This window comes from Bos taurus, chromosome 21, assembly GCF_002263795.3.
Source record: "Bos taurus isolate L1 Dominette 01449 registration number 42190680 breed Hereford chromosome 21, ARS-UCD2.0, whole genome shotgun sequence".
Classification (NCBI taxonomy): domain Eukaryota; kingdom Metazoa; phylum Chordata; class Mammalia; order Artiodactyla; family Bovidae; genus Bos; species Bos taurus.
In genome coordinates, this window is record NC_037348.1 from 59292744 (window position 1) to 59308569 (window position 15826).

The 15826-nt window shown below is 48.0% G+C and overlaps 1 non-coding gene and 1 pseudogene across 1 annotated transcript; one reads left to right on the forward strand and one right to left on the reverse strand.

Annotated features, from left to right (window-relative positions):
- Window positions 1-3032, forward strand: part of LOC112443192 (serpin A3-8-like) — a 3305-nt pseudogene extending 273 nt beyond the window's left edge.
- An 8712-nt stretch (window positions 3033-11744) lies between these two features.
- On the reverse strand, window positions 11745-11816 carry TRNAE-UUC (transfer RNA glutamic acid (anticodon UUC)). The gene has a single exon. It is a non-coding gene; the product is annotated as a tRNA-Glu (tRNA).
- Between the last annotated feature and the right edge of the window lie 4010 nt (window positions 11817-15826).

The window sequence follows — 15826 nt, forward strand, 5'->3', positions numbered from 1 at the left end:
AAAATAAGAGAGAGAATCTGGGGTGGGAGACAGCATCTCTTACCCCAAGAAACTGCTGGCGGCTCTGCTTCAGATGCAGCAGCCCTGCCCGCAAGGAGCTCACTGGGAAGGCAAGACAGAGACTCTGAATTGGATGATTCAGGCCCCCCAAACCCTTGAATGCAGCCCCAAGCCCTTCATGTCCCACTGTTGTCCCTGCCAAGCCCCTCACCACCTTGCAGCAGCCCCTCTTTCCTGTAAGTGCCTCCACCTGCCTCATGGCCTCCTCTTCAACCAGCCCACTCCTTCCCCTCCCCAGGGACTCAAACTGGGATGCCACCTCCTGCAAGAAGCCTTCCTGGTGACCCTGGTACACCCCTCCTGGTGCTCCCTCCTCCCCCTCCCCCCAGCACCGTCTCCCAGCAGCTGTGGAATCCGTGTTGGACAAGGGTGATTCCTGAGCCCTGCAGGCTTGCAGGGGAGAAGCAGGGCCAGGCGGGGGCAAGCCCACAGCCCCTGCCTTGGCACGCTGCCCTGAAGGTGAGAAAGCTGCACACAGGAATGTATAATGAAGGAATTAAACAGAGTTAGCCTGAGGAATCTGGAAACTGAGGAAAGGAGTGCTTATTCCAGGGAGAATGGGGTGGATGGAGACGAAACCCAGGAAGACCTAGCTGAGATGTGGGAGAACGGTGAGCACTAAGTTGAGTAAGCCATCAGGTTTATTTTCTCACCTCCTAGGTTGATAGATACCATCTACCTGCCAAAGTTTTCCATCTCCAGCGACTATAATCTGCAACACTTTCTTTCTGAGCTGGGCATCCAGAACGTCTTCACCTCTGAGGCTGACCTGTCAGGAATCACAGATGTCATGGACTTAGAAGTTTCCCAGGTGAGTTTTTTAAACTTTGAACATTTCATCTTCCACATGGGAGCTTGAAAGGTGACAGCAAGGCAGACCTTTGGGTAATCTTGAATTTGCAAAACAACTACATTGCTCATTACTCAGATCAGTTCAGTTCAGTTTAGTCACTCAGTCGTGTCCATCTCTTTGAGACCCCCATGGACTGCAGCATGCCAGGCCTCCCTGTCCATCACCAACTCCCAGAGTTTACTCAAACTCATGTCCATTGAGTCGGTAATGTCATCCAACCATCTCATCCTCTGTCGTCCCCTTATCCTCCCACCTTCAATCTTTCCCAGCATCAGGGTCTTTTCCAATGAGTCAGTTCTTCGCATCAGGTGGCCAAAATATAAGAGCTTCAGCTTCAGCATCAGTCCTTCCAATGAATATTCAGGACTGATTACCTTTAGGATTGATGAGTTTGATCTCCTTGCAATCCAGGGGACTCTCAAGAGTCTTCTCTAATACCACAGTTCAAAAGCATAAATTCTTCAGCACTCAGCGTTCTTTATGGTTCAACGACACCTGTACATGACTACTGGAAAAATCATAGCTTTGGCTACACAGACCTTTGTCGGTAAAATGATGTCTTTGCTTTTTAATATGCTGGGCATTACTCAGTTACCCTGCCTGCAACCCTCAAGCCCAGGGGAGCTGGGTTATAACCATCTTGGGGGCTAGTTCTACCTTCTTTGTAATGAATTTTGGGATAGACATCAGTCTTGGGAATGTGCCTGAGGTGGAATCAGCTGTAAACCCCCATCCCTTGCAGCACCTTTTACTGCCTATGGGATAAATTATTAAAGCCCTTAGTCCTGAATCTTGTCATTTTTAAAAGACATGATAGTTCTTCGCTCCTGTGCAGTGCTCAGCAGAGCAGGTAAGAGGTAATAGGTACTAACAGTGGCTCAGGGCCATCATGATCAGTATACACTAAGAGCAGGAGAGAAGAACACCAGAGGTCCTGGTACTGCGATCCGAGAAGCAGAGGAATCAGAGTGAATGAGGGGGGCGGGTGCTGGACAGCCCTGCAGTCTCCCCTGCACCCACCTGCCAGGGGACCTGATAAAGCAGACACAGATGCTATGGGGCTTTGTGGTCCAGGGATGGGAAGCCAATCCTAGGCAAGGTGGCTGAGGGACATGTCAGCTGGGGCAGGAGAGAAGCAGAAAGCAGTGCTTGCCCATCTGCTGCTTTGACATAGAGGGATTGTGGACAGTTCCCGGAAAGAAAAATGCCTCTATCTGCCCCTCCCCTTACACTAGGGAGTGTTTGGGGACAGCAGAGTCTCTGGACTCAGACGGAGGGGATTCAGATCAGGGAGCCCCTGCTCTTTGCTTCTCTGACCCTGGGCGCAGGACTTACAGCCTTTGACTGCACTCTGCACAGCCGTGGGTCGTGTATATGTGAACCAGCTGACAGGTTTGTTGGGAAAAACAAAGTTGAAAGGTAGACAGCATAGTGACAGGCCAGTGGCAGAAGGTGGATGAATAGCAGTCCCCTTAGAGGCGCTCAGGCGACTGCGCACCTCCGCCCACCCCGTCTCCAATCCGTAATACTCTGCTGTCCCCACAGATGGTCCACAGCGCTGTGCTGGACGTGGACGAGGTGGGCATGGAAGAGCTGCTGCCACGGGAGTAGAACTTTCCTTCAAGTCTGCATTTAGAACTACTGTGCATTTCAACAGGCCCTTCCTGATTGCCGTAGTTCTCAAAGACACACAGAGCATCACCTTCTTGGGGAAAGTCACCAACCCCAATCAAGCCTAGAGCTCCGCTCTGAGCTGTGGGTGCCCTCCCTAAGGAGCAGGATGCCCAGGTCCCTGGGTGCAGCCTGGTCCCTGGGCACTGAGGATCCACCCTGCCTGTCCCCACCTGCTCACCTCTGGGAAGGTGACAGTGATGATGCTGGGGGCTCTACATGCACAGGGAGTCTGCGTCCTAGTCACGAGGAGGCTCCTTCGACAGCAGTAAACCACCTTCCTTGGACTGCACTTCTTCCTGTGTGTCTCTGCCCTGATCCATCTGACTCCATGCCCTGCTGCTGCCTGGGCCCCGAGGTCAAGCGCCCAGACCTCCCCACCCCTGGGCCCCTCTGCTTTAGACTCGTCAAAAGGCCCAGGAGCGGGCTCTGTGCCTGTGACCGAGCCCACTGGACCTCAGGCCCAGGACAGGGAGGGGCCCCTGCTGCCCACTTCCAGGGGTTCTGGTTCCAGGTCAAGGTCCACTTCTTCCTCCCCAGGGCCTGGGATGTGTCCTTGCGCTCACCTGCAGGGGCTCCAGCCCTGACGTCTTCTGGCACAGCCCCTGGACCCTGCCATCCTGCAGCTGAGCTGGGCCTTTCTCCCTCCAGGATCACCCCTCCGCCCCCAGCACCCCAACCTGGGAGACTAGCTACTTGCAGGTTTCCAGCTGGGCTCCTCCACCACCTGATGTGTTCTACATCCTCCCCTGATGGAGGCAGGGCTGGCCCAGGCTTAGGGGTCCTGGTGACTAGAGTGGATGAGATCAACGTGCCTTGGTTAATCAGGGTCAGACTGTGAGCCACAGCCACGAGCACAGTGGCCAGCAGCCATTCCCGAGGGGCCTCCATCCTCTGGGGTCCTTGGTATGGAAGCTGGGGCAGGAAAGGATGGTGACAATGACTGCAGTCACCGTGATCAGTGAGCCACGGAGCATGTGCTCTGTGCCAATCCCTGTGCAAATGCCTCAAGATCCCGCCCCCCTTTCAGCACCACGCAGTCCCACCTGGGGGGAGGGGCAGTTTACAGGTTCCCACTCGACCGAGATGGAAACAGAGGCTCAGGAAGCTCAGGGAGCTGCCCGAGGCCCAGCAGCTGGTAGTGCTGGAGTCAGTACTGAGCCCAGAGTCTTGCGGGGGGAGGCGAGTCCTGACCAGATGAGAGGATCATGGAGCAGACGGCTGTCTGACAGAGGCCAGGTACCTTGTGCACCTGCTGGAGTGCCCTGACCTCCCCGTGCGTGCATGTTCTCTTTCCCCAACCCGGCGTGGGGATCCGGCTTCCTGCACACCAGTCCCTGGAATCCAGAGACGTCACAGGTCTCAAGGCATCTGGGTCTTCTTTAGCTTGTCCCCTCTGCCGTCTCTAGGTGGCACTCAAGCCCCCATCCTCCTCTTCCCTGCCGCTCCTCCCTGCCCCCGCCCCTCCGCTGCCTCCTAGGCTCACACACAGAGCTTCAGTCTCATCAGACACCCTCAGAGCCCTTCCTCCTCAGATACCCTTATCCCAGAGCCTGACTTAGCCCATCTGAGCCCCGTTTCTCATCCCTGGTCTTGAACTTGCAGGGAGTTCCCAACGGGGAGCAGGTGCAGGAAGAACCTCCTGTGCAGGGGGTCCTGGAGACCTGGGCTCAGCTTCAGGCTCCACTGCTGCATTGGGGCCCCGCCACCTTCCTCAGGTCACCCAACCTCTCTGGGCCGCTCCCTCCTCTCTGTGGGGTTGTGTGAGAATCCCTCGTCCCAGAGCGTGTGTGCTAAGTCGCTTCAGTCATGTCCAGCTCTGCAAGGCTTCTCTCTCCTTGGGATTCTCCAGGCAAGAATATTGGAGTGGATTGCCATGCCCTTCTGCAGGGGATCTTCTTGACCCAGGGATAGAACCCGTGTCTCTAACGTCTCCTGCATTGGCAGGTGGGTTCTTTAACACATCCCAGGGTTGTAGGAAATCACAGTGATCATGAGACTGCCCAAGACCTGGCTCAGGGCAGACCCCCGGAAGGCAGCTGGTTTTATCCCCCTGGTGGACCTGAGGCTGTATCCTGCCTAGTGATTCTGACTTGGCAGGGCTTGGGGGACACAGAATCTGTGTTAGTAAGCTGACCCTTGGATCCACTGAGTCAGCCACTGTCACCCTTTTAAAGGGAAACTCAGGTTCTTTCACTTCCTACTGGAGACCCCTGATGGCCCCCAGCTCTTGGAGAAAAATATTCATCAGTGCCCCATATGATCTGTTCTTGCCAACTTTCTGACCTCTCCTATGACCATCCTTGCCCACCCTCTGCTGCAACAACTCTGGTTTTCCTGCTGTTCTAGATTTTAGAAAGCTATTTTCTGCCTCAGGACATTTGCACTTGCAGTCAGCTGCTTGAATGGGCTTTTTGCAGCCCCTTCGCTGGCACACTCCCTCACTTCACTCATTCTCTGCTCTAAGGTCACCACCTTAGAGAGGCCCCACCTCTGTCCTCACCACCTCAGTCTCACCACTCTCTACCCTGCCCATCTGAAAGGATATAATACATTGGCTTGGTGTCCTCTCTAGAGCGTAAGCTCTGGTTTTCCAGATGACCGTGGGCAGTCCTGGACTTTTCTATACTTGAGGTCTCTGGTCTATGAATGGGAGAATCAACTGAAATTCAGCCTCCAAGAAATCTTCATCTGTAATGTTTGATCCTTATCAATCACAGGCAGAGAACAGACAGCTCTCTATCTGTCCATTTGCTTAGTAATTTGCTTTTTGAACATCTCAACTTGGTTAAAATATTTATCAATTTCTAACTTTTTAACATTCATTCATTTGTTCATTCACTCATACACCAAGACATCAACCAAAAATCTACCATCTCTTGGCACTTGAGCTACCTGCTGGGGATGCAAGAAAGAGGATACACAGCTGTTTCCTGGGGGATCTTGGGGCCAGTGGGGACTGACACAGAGAATTCACACAAAACAGTATGTCCTGGACAGCCAGGGCCCTACAACCACAGACTTCTGAGTTGACAGGACATTGAAGACTTGAGAGTCCCTTGGACTGCAAGGAGATCAGACCAGTCCATCCTAAAGGAAATCAGTCCTGAATATTCATTGGAAGGACTGATGATGAAGCTGAAGCTCCAATACCTTGGCCACTTGATGCGAAGATCCGACTCACTGGAAAAGGACCTGATGCTGGGAAAGAGTGAGGGCAGGAGGAGAAGCAGGCAACAGAGGATGAGATGGCTGGATGGCATTAATCACTCAATGGACATGAATGTGAGCAAAATCTGGGAGATAGTGAAGGACAGGGAGGTCTGGTGTGTTGCAGTCCATGGGGTCACAAACAGTCAACGTGACTGAGTGATTGAACAACATGATGCAATATGAAGGTTGTTCAGTTCAGTTCAGTTCAGTTCAGTCGCTCAGTTGTGTCTGACTCTTTGCAACCCCATGAATTGCAGAATGCCAGGCCTCCCTGTCCATCACCAACTCCCAGAGTTCACCCAGACTCACATCCATCGAGTCAGTGATGCCATCCAGCCATCTCATCCTCTGTTGTCCCCTTCTCCTCCTGCCCCCAATCCCTCCCAGCATCAGAGTCTTTTCCAATGAGTCAACTCTTCACATGAGGTGGCCAAAGTACTGGAGTTTCACCTTTAGCATCATTCCTTCCAAAGAATCCCAGGGCTGATCTTCAGAATGGACTGGTTGGATCTCCTTGCAGTCCAAGGGACTCTCAAGAGTCTTCTCCAACACCACAGTTCAAAAGCATCAATTCTTGGGCGCTCAGCCTTCTTCACAGTCCAACTCTCACATCCATACATGACCACGGGAAAAACCATAGCCTTGACTAGATGGACCTTTGTTGGCAAAGTAATGTCTCTGCTTTTGAATATGCTATCTAGGTTGGTCATAACTTTCCTTCCAACGAGTAAGAGTCTTTTAATTTCATGGCTGCAGTCCCCATCTGCAGTGATTTTGGAGCCCAGAAAAATAAAGTCTGACACTGTTTCCACTGTTTTGCCATCTATTTCCCATGAAGTGATGGGACTGGATGCCATGATCTTTGTTTTCTGAATGTTGAGCTTTAAGCCAACTTTTTCACTCTCCTCTTTCACTTTCATCAAGAGGCTTTTTAGTTCCTCTTCACTTTCTGCCATAAGGGTGGTGTCATCTGCATATCTGAGGTTATTGATATTTCTCCTGGCAATCTTGATTCCAGCTTGTGTTTCGTCCAGTCCAGTGTTTCTCATGATGTACTCTACATATAAGTTAAATAAGCAGGGGGATAATATACAGCCTTGACGTACTCCTTTTCCTATTTGGAACCAGTCTGTTGTTTCATGTCCAGTTCTAACTGTTGCTTCCTGACCTGCATACAGGTTTCTCAAGAGGCAGGTCAGGTGGTCTGGTATTCCCATCTCTTTCAGAATTTTCCACAGTTTATTGTGATCCACACAGTCAAAGGCTTTGGCATAGTCAATAAAGCAGAAATAGATGTTTTTCTGGAACTCTCTTGCTTTTTCGATGATCCAGCAGATGTTGGCGATTTGATCTCTGGTTCCTCTGCCTTTTCTAAAACCAGCTTGAACATCAGGAAGTTCAGAAAGGAAAAATCAGCCCCGGAGATAAGCTCCTTTATTCTCTATAGACTTCATCTTTGAACAAATATTCAGTCAACACCATATGAAGGACGGGCAGCCTGGGCCCCATTTGGGAGGAAGTGGCCCCATTTTTCGAGAGATGGAAATGCAGAGCCCTGATTACAGCCATGAGCAATGGCAGCAAGATGAGGCCTAGACGGGAGACTGAAAGAGGCATGGAGGGCAGTTAGTTCTTGGAAGGCTTCCTGGAAGAGGTGGTCCCTGAGCTGAGATGGGATGATGGATCAGGAGAGAGCCAAAAAGGGATTTCAGCAGAGAGAGGAACATGATCAAGCTCATGGAGGTAGGGTGAGCTGGTGAAAGGTTGTTGTTGAATCACGCGAATACACCAGGATTCTTGGCCCCCGGAGGAGAAGAATTCAATCCGGGGCCAGAGACGAGGCTTGATCGCTCAGAGCTTTTGTGTAATAAAGTTTTATTGAAGTATAAAGGAGATAGAGAAAGCTTCTGACATAGGCATCAGAAGGGGGCAGAAAGAGTACCCCCCTGCTAGTCTTTAGCTGGATGTTATATAGTCACTAGCAGTCTGTTAATGAAAGAAAGGAATGTCTTAAAATTCAGAATGGCACCAGGCCCCTCACCCATAAGATGCATTTTGGGATAATCTTGGCACCAAATGGTTTATCCTGGGCCATAAAATGATTAACTTGAATCTTGAAGAAGGGCAGACCACCATACAAATAGTTTCATTTACATAGATTAGGGGAACAATATCCATACTGGTTTGTCAAGTAGGTTCTGGGCCAAGAGGCTGAACCGACTTGGAGACAGAGTTTGGGGTAAAGGCATAGTACATTAGCATAGCTTAAGACAAACATTTCCATAAGAAAAAGGCATTGGTTATTTCTAGACTCGAGAATAGCTAACTTCAGGCGAAGCCCGGGTGTCATTATAGCAACACAATATTTTAAGAGAAACCTCCCTTTAAATTTGTATAGAGAAGGAAAAAATATTGCTAGTTTGTTTCCTCCTGCCGCTTAAGAGAGATAAAAATGTCTGACACTTGCAGGCTATTTCCTCTATTTGGAGACCCCTGGCCTTCCTGCCTGTTACCCTCTCACTGGTATCCCACAGCTTGTTGCCCACAGGTGTAGCTCTTGGACCCTGAGGGGCAGAAGTGTGTTTTGGGAGGAGGTGACCCTGTGGCCGGCTCACCAAGCTGGCTGGTGGCCGAGAGTCCAGCCCCACCCCTGGCCCCACTCTCAACTGAAATTGAAATCTTCACCTGAACCTTAGAGGAGCTGGGGACAGACAGCAGGTCTGCATCGCCCTTGACACAGAAGCTCATCCCTGCAGGGGGATTGTGACAGTCTGGTCTCCTGGGATGACCAGGACTGTTCTGAGGCTCCCTTGGCCCATCACCCACCCTCAGCACCACCAACAGTGAGAACAACCAGCACCTCAATGTAGGGTGTGTGGGAATCCATAGGTGGAGGATAAAGAGCTGTGAGACTGGGAGGTGCTGGGCTTGAGGCTGAGGTCCTGCGCTGAGGCTCAGGGATTTGCAGTCCTACTCCTTGAGTCTCAGTTTCCTCCTTTGCCCCCCTGACCACTCAGGGTGGCCATGGAGCTGAAACCAGAGATGCAGATGGACCTTCTTTACACCAGGGAAGGCTGAGCTCATGGGAGCCACACTCCAGCCTCTCCTGGGTCATTCTCTCCTCTGGGACACCTCCTGCTGTGATACTGTGCCTGTCACAGGAGTGTAGCCCAGGTCATTGAACTTGCCTCCTAGGAGCTTCTCTTATGACTTTTTCAAATGTCATGATGGCCTGATTACTTTCCTGGAGTGGTTTTTAAAATAGCAAGTACAAGTCAACAGAACTTTCCACTTTTATGCAGCATGAACAGAAAAGTTAATATGTAGTCAACAGAAAGAGTGTTTGCAAAACTTTTGCAATTCAAAAACCTTGTCCTTCTTGAGCTGGCTTGGTGGCAGGCATGGCACAGAGTGACCTGCAGACTGAGAGCAGAGACAGGATGCACAGGGGTTAATAGGTCGATGCCAGACTTCATTATCTCTGAATTTAATGTCTGGGCATTTTATGTAAATGGAGCCATACAACATGAGATCTTGTGTGTCTGCCTTCTTTCACTTAGCATGATGTCTTCAAGGTTCATCCACGTTGTGTACATGTCAGTGGATGTGTATACGTGTCACTTCATTCCTTTATACGGCTGGATAATGGTCCATTGAGTATACCATACTCTGCTTATTCATTCGTTAGCTGATGGACAGTTGCCCGTTTCATTTTGGGGGGTATTATGAATATGCTACTCTAGCCATTCTTGTTCAGGTATTTTTGCGGACATATGTTTTCATTTTGCTGGGGTGTACACCTAGGGATGGAATTGCTGGGTCATATGGTAACTCTACCTTTAGCTCTTTGAGGAAACAACAAGCTGATTTCCACAGCAGCTGCGCCATTTTACATTTCATCAGCAATTTATAAGGGTTCAAATATCTCCATATTCTTGACAACACTGGTTATTTCTATTATTGCTAGTTATTTTTACCATTATGGTAGATGCAAGGTGGTATCTCATTGTGGTTTTGATTTACATTTCCCTGAGGATGAATGATGGTTCAGTGCTTCTTGGACTTTTGTGTATCTTCCTTGGAAAAATGTCTATTTGAGTCCTTTGTCCAGTTTTTCATTGGATTGTTTATCTTTTTATTATTGAGTTGTAAGTAACCTTTAAATATTCTAGATATACTTCCCTCATCAGATATGTGATTTGCAAATATTTTCTCTCATTCTGTAGGTTGTCTTTTTGCTCTCTTGATAGTGTCTTTTGATTCACGAAAGGTTCTAACTTGGGTGACTTCTAGCTTCTCTCTCTTTGTTGACAGTCATCATGCTTCTGGTGTTGGATCTAAGAATCCATTGCCAAATCCAATGGCATGAATATTTTCTTCTACATTTTCTCCTATGAATTTTATAGGTTTAGCTGTTATACTTAGGTTTTTGATCCATTTGGAGATCATTTTTGTACATGGTTTGAAGGAAAGGTCCAAAATGACCCACTCTATTTTCAAAGAATATATTATGATGTATTTTAATTGAAATTGAATTGAATATTTTTGCTACACTCAAAGTTTCTTGAGAGTTGGGATTCTGACTCTTTTTATTGTGTTCTCAATAAGACTATAGCAATTAACAGGTAATAGGTACTCAATAAATATTTGGTGAATAAATGAATGAATAACTTACTGTAGTTTGTTACTGAATATGATCATTGACATAGTTAGGGTAAACCTTCTAACTTTCTATTTGTTTTCTATTTGATTCAGCTGTGTTTTGTGTTTTTTCCTCTTGCTCTATTTTTGGATTCTTTGAGGAATTTTTTTTTTTTTTGAGGAATTTTTATGTGCTTTTGTTTTACTCAACTGTTGGCTTATAAGCTATACTTCTTTGTTGTAAATTTATTTTTCAGTTGATTGAGAATTTATAATAAATCTCCTGGGGCAGACCTTAGTTCTCTAACTTTCCTGCTCTTGCTCTGGCCTGTTAGCCACTCAGTCATGTCTGACTCTTTGCGACCCCATGGACTATAGCCCCCCAGGCTCCTCTGTTCATGGGATTCTCCAGGCAAGGATACTGGAGTGGGTTGCCGTTTTGTTCTCCAGGGGATCTTCTTGACCAGGGATCAATCCCAGGTCTCCCTCATTGCAGGCATGTTCTTTACCGTCTGAGCCACCTGGGAAGCCCAGAGACAGGCACGCTCAGCTTGCCTAGTCGAGTCAGGGTCAACCCTCCCTCCAGGGGTTGCTGTGGGCCTAGATCTTCCCAGGATCCTCTGTTTCCCAGCATCTCCCAGGACACTAGGGCCAGGGTCTCTCAGTGATTGTCCACCCATGAGACAGGAAACCTCACACTAGTTGTCTCAGCAGGTCCCCTGCCGTTCAAGGCCCCATTAATGCCGAAACCAGTTTGATTGATATCTGTGGATTAATACATTCCTTCTGTGACTTGTCAATCATTTTTTCTCCCTAGGCTTCTTATCATCGGCATTCAAACATGCTCACTTTTCACTTAACTTTCAATTTTTAAAAAATATATGTGTTCTACTGCTTTTTTTTCCCACTTCCCTAGTGGCTCAAACAGTAGAGAACCTGCTTGCAGTGTGGGAGACCTGGGTTTGATCTCTGGGTTGGGAAGATGCCCTGGAAAAGGAAATGGCAACTCACTCCAGTACTCTTGCCTGGGAAATCCGCTGGACAGAGGAGTCTGGTGGACTAGAGTCCATGGGGTTGCAAAGAGTCAGACGCAACTGAGTGACTAACACTTTACTTACAGCTTTTTTAAGGAAAAAATCTTTCTCCTATGTAGATTTTTTAACATTGAAGTATATCTGATGTATATGCATAGTTTTTATATCATCATTTTGACGGAATAAAGGTCAGCGAGGAGTAAATATACACCTTATTTTATTTTATTTAAATAACTTTATTTTGGCTGTGCTGTGAGACTTGTGGATCTTGGTTCCCTGACCAAGGATTGAACCTGGGCCCCAGAAATGAAAGCTCTGAGTCCTAACCACTGGACCACCAGGGAATTCCCTACACCTTATTTTAAGCATGTTCATTTCCCTGAATGTTTATAATCCAAATGATTTGATTTTAGAAGAGAAAGTCTTCAGGAAGACAAATAATCATTTAAAAACCTTTGAATCTCAAAAAAAAAAAAAAAAAATGTCTTCCTTTATACCTCCTCTAGCTCCCCCTTGTCTGTCATTTTTTTTTGATGCAAAATTGCTAGAGAGAAATGTCTCCCCTTGCGTTGCCCCTTGGCATCGCTCATTCTCTCTGAAATTCTACCCCCTACTCTCTCCTCCCACACCTCAACTGTCACTGCTCCTGCAAGTCACCACAGACCCCCACTTGGTAGGTCCAGCCTGTCCTGTGAACCCTCTCTGTCCTTTTTCTCTCTCCCACCGTGTCCCTGTGACCCTCCTCCTCGTCTTTTTCTGTCTCTTTGGGTGCCCTCTCCTCCTTTTTCTTGTCCCTGAAGTGTGGTCATTCCTGATCACGGGGCCCCAGGCTCCCTTCTCTTCACACTGTCACTAGGAAGTCTCGTCTCGCCCACGCATTAGCAGATTTCCGGGTCCTGCCCAGAGTTCCTTACTCATCGGCAGATCCCTAGAAGCAAATGCTGACGGTTCTTATCGTCGTGGCTGCGGGCCACGATGCCAGGCATCGAAGGTCTATGCAGGAGCTCATCCTCTTCCTCCCATATCCTCCTCCTCCTGTGTTACCATCTCTCCAAATGGCTCTCTCCAGTTTCCTAAGCTCCCAAGCTGGCAACCTGAGTGTCATCTTTACTGCAGACTGTCCTTACTTCTTCATGAATAATTGATGCCTCAGTCCAATCTGTGGTATCTCCTAGCTGTGTCTCAAGAGGTCCCTTTCCCTCTATTTACAGGTCTATATACGCTGATCTATAATCCCTTGACCAACTACCCTCTTCACCCTAATTCCTTCGATTGTCTCCTAACTGTGGGCCATTCCGCCTAGGCAGAGCAGTGTTGAACTGTGTGAAGAAAGCACTGGGTCTGAGGACGTGGGGGAATTGCATCCAAGCAGACTCAAGGTTAACCACTTTACTAATTAGCATGATTTTACACGCACAGATCACAGAGGTTCAGGGAGCGCAAGGCAGCTCCACAGGATCACTCGGTATTCCAGAACTCAGCTGGGTTTAGAGTCCAGACATCCTGATTCTCTTATTTACCGCACGTTTGCTGGGAACCACCAGCCTCAGCCGTGAATTCTACCTTCTTGGCGTTGCAGTACCTCACTCAGACCACCAGAGGACCCCATGGATCACACAAATCTGGTCTTAAAACGCTGAGTGGAAGGGACGATCGTTTTGACAGCATCTCAGTAATGTCTCAAACGGGGAAGTTAGTAGAAATGCAGGATTTCATTTGCTGAAGTTAGTTCATAGTGCCTTTAGGGTGATAGAAAGCATGATCAGAGTTTACAAACAGCATGAGAAGTCAGTGGTCTTAGCTTTGCAGCCCACGAGTCTCTGCTGTTACTCTTAAATCAGTTTGCTGTGGCCTTATCTGGGTACACAGGGGGCTTAACAAGCTGCTGTAAATCCATTCTGGACTAAGTGAGTACCTCTTTGGTATGGCATGTCTTTCTGGGAAGTCCTGGTACAATTTTCTTTGCAAATTGTGATTTTACTTCCATTGCTTATTGGGATTGACAACTTTGCCCAGAAAGAGGATGCTCTGGCTGTCCTGGAAACTGATGACCATCAGGAAGAGACTGTTGAAATGCACAGTGATGGATTAGGTGCTCCTAGCAGAGAAATGAATCTTGATGCCCATGGTGGTAGCTGCTTCAGTGTGCTCCTCAGTCATCTAAACCACAGCCGTTATACAGCACCCTGGGGCCAATAGGACTTCATATACTTAGATGTCAGAGCAGGTGTCTGGTTTGGCTGTGAGGGCAGGCAGTGGGGTGGGTCTGTGGAATCCAGCCTTTGAAATGTGTGGCCTGTGGGTTACAGTCCATGAGGTCGGAGAGGGTCAAACATGACTTAGCAACTGAACAACTATAACAATAAAAGCACTGGTAGTGACAGCAATAGTTGTTAACTGTTGGTCTTTTGGGGAAGATGCTCTCTGGTCATTTAAGGGCAGTGGTAGTTCACAGAGTCAGGTAACTTGGCCAAGGCTGTGTTACTATTAAATGTCAAACCAAGATTTCAGCTGAAGCCTGCTGACTCCAAAGTCACCATGGATAACTGCTGGCAGGGGGAAATATAGCTATATACAAGTCATCCTGTGTATTCAAGCTCAAGGTACCATTGCCTATTCAAACTCAAAGTACTGTCTTGTTTCCAGATTACTCTATCTTTCCCCATTAGACTCTCCTATCATCCCTCCTGATCTCCCCAGTCTGAAACATAAAATCCCATCATTTGAAAAACTCTCTGGTCATTATTTTCAATAGAATTATTTCTCCTTTGTGCCAGCCACTCATGTTTCCTCCATGCCTGTAACCAGGAGAAGCTGTGACTTCCAGAGCATCCTCTGCCCTCTTTATGTCCGGGTCTGCACTGCTGAGATACTGGAAATCACACCCCTACAGAGGTCAATGACCTGACCTCTAGCTCCCGAGGGATCCCACTCCGGCCTGCTAGAACTTTGAGGTTTCCTGATGTCTCCTTGTCTCCCCTGTCTCAGACTTCTGGTCCATTTGCATCTCCAAGAAGGACTCAGTAAGTAGATAACATCTCTCTGTAGCACAGGGAAAGCAGGAGTCATTTGAGGGGAGCGCTCTCACCTTCTGGTCACATGATTGGAGCCACACTCTCACCCTCTTGTCCTCGCTCTAGGATGGAAGGCGTCCATGCCTCTGGTCAGAGGGCTCCCCTCTTATGCTCGGCATCCCATCCATCCCCACCTCATCATCTCTGATTAACGTCTTCCGTCTTCTATGGGATCACTCACCTAGAGCCAAATATCCTAGAGTGTGAAGTCAAGTGAGACTGAGGAAGCATTACTACAAACAAAGTTAGAAGGGGTGACAGAATTCCAGCTGAGCTATTTAAAATCCTAAAAGTCGATGCTGTTAAAGTGCTGCACTCAATATGTCAGCAAATTTGGAAAACTCAGCAGTGGCCACAATACTGGAAAAAGTCTGTTTTCTTTCCAACCCCAAAGAAGGGCAATGCCAAAGAATGTTCAAACTGTTGTATAGTTTTGGTCATTTCACATGTTAGTAATGCTATGCTATGCTAAGTCACTTCAGTCGTGTCCGACTCTGTGCAACCCCATAGATGGCAGCCCACCAGGCTCCCCCGTCCCTGGGACTGTTAGTAAGGTTATGCTAAAAAACCTTCAAGCTAGGCTTCAGCTGTAAGTGAACCGAGAACTTACAGATATACAAGCTGGTTTTAGTAAGAACAGAGGAACCAGAGATCAAACTGCCAATATTCGTTGGATTGTGGAGAAAGCAGGTGAATTCCAGGAAATCATCTACTTCTGCTTCATTGACTACGCAAAAGCCTTTGACTGTGTTGCTGTTGTTGTTCAGTCGCTCAGTCATGTTTGCCTCTTTGCGAGCCTATGGACTGCAGCACGCTAGGCTTCCCTGTCCTTCACCATCTCCCAGAGCTTGCTCAAACTCATGTCCATTGAGTCGATGATGCCATTTAACCATCTCATCCTCTGTCATCCCCTTCTCCTCCCACCTTCAATCTTTCCCATCATCAGGATCTTTTCCAATGAGTCAGTTCTTCACATCAGGTGGACAAAGTATTGGAGCTTCAGAATCAGCCCTTCCAGTGAATATTCAGGGTTGATTTCCTTTAGGATTGACTGATTTGATCTCCTTGCGGTCCAAAGGACTCTCAAGAGTTTTCTCCAGCCCCACAGTTCAAAAGCATCAATTCTTCAGTATTTCTCCTTCTTTATGTCCAACTCTCACATACATACATGACTACTGGAAAAACCGTAGCTTTGACTACATAGACCTTTGTTAGTAAAGTGATGTCTCTGCCTATTAATATGCCATCTAGGTTTGTCAGAGCTTTTCTTCCAAGGAGTA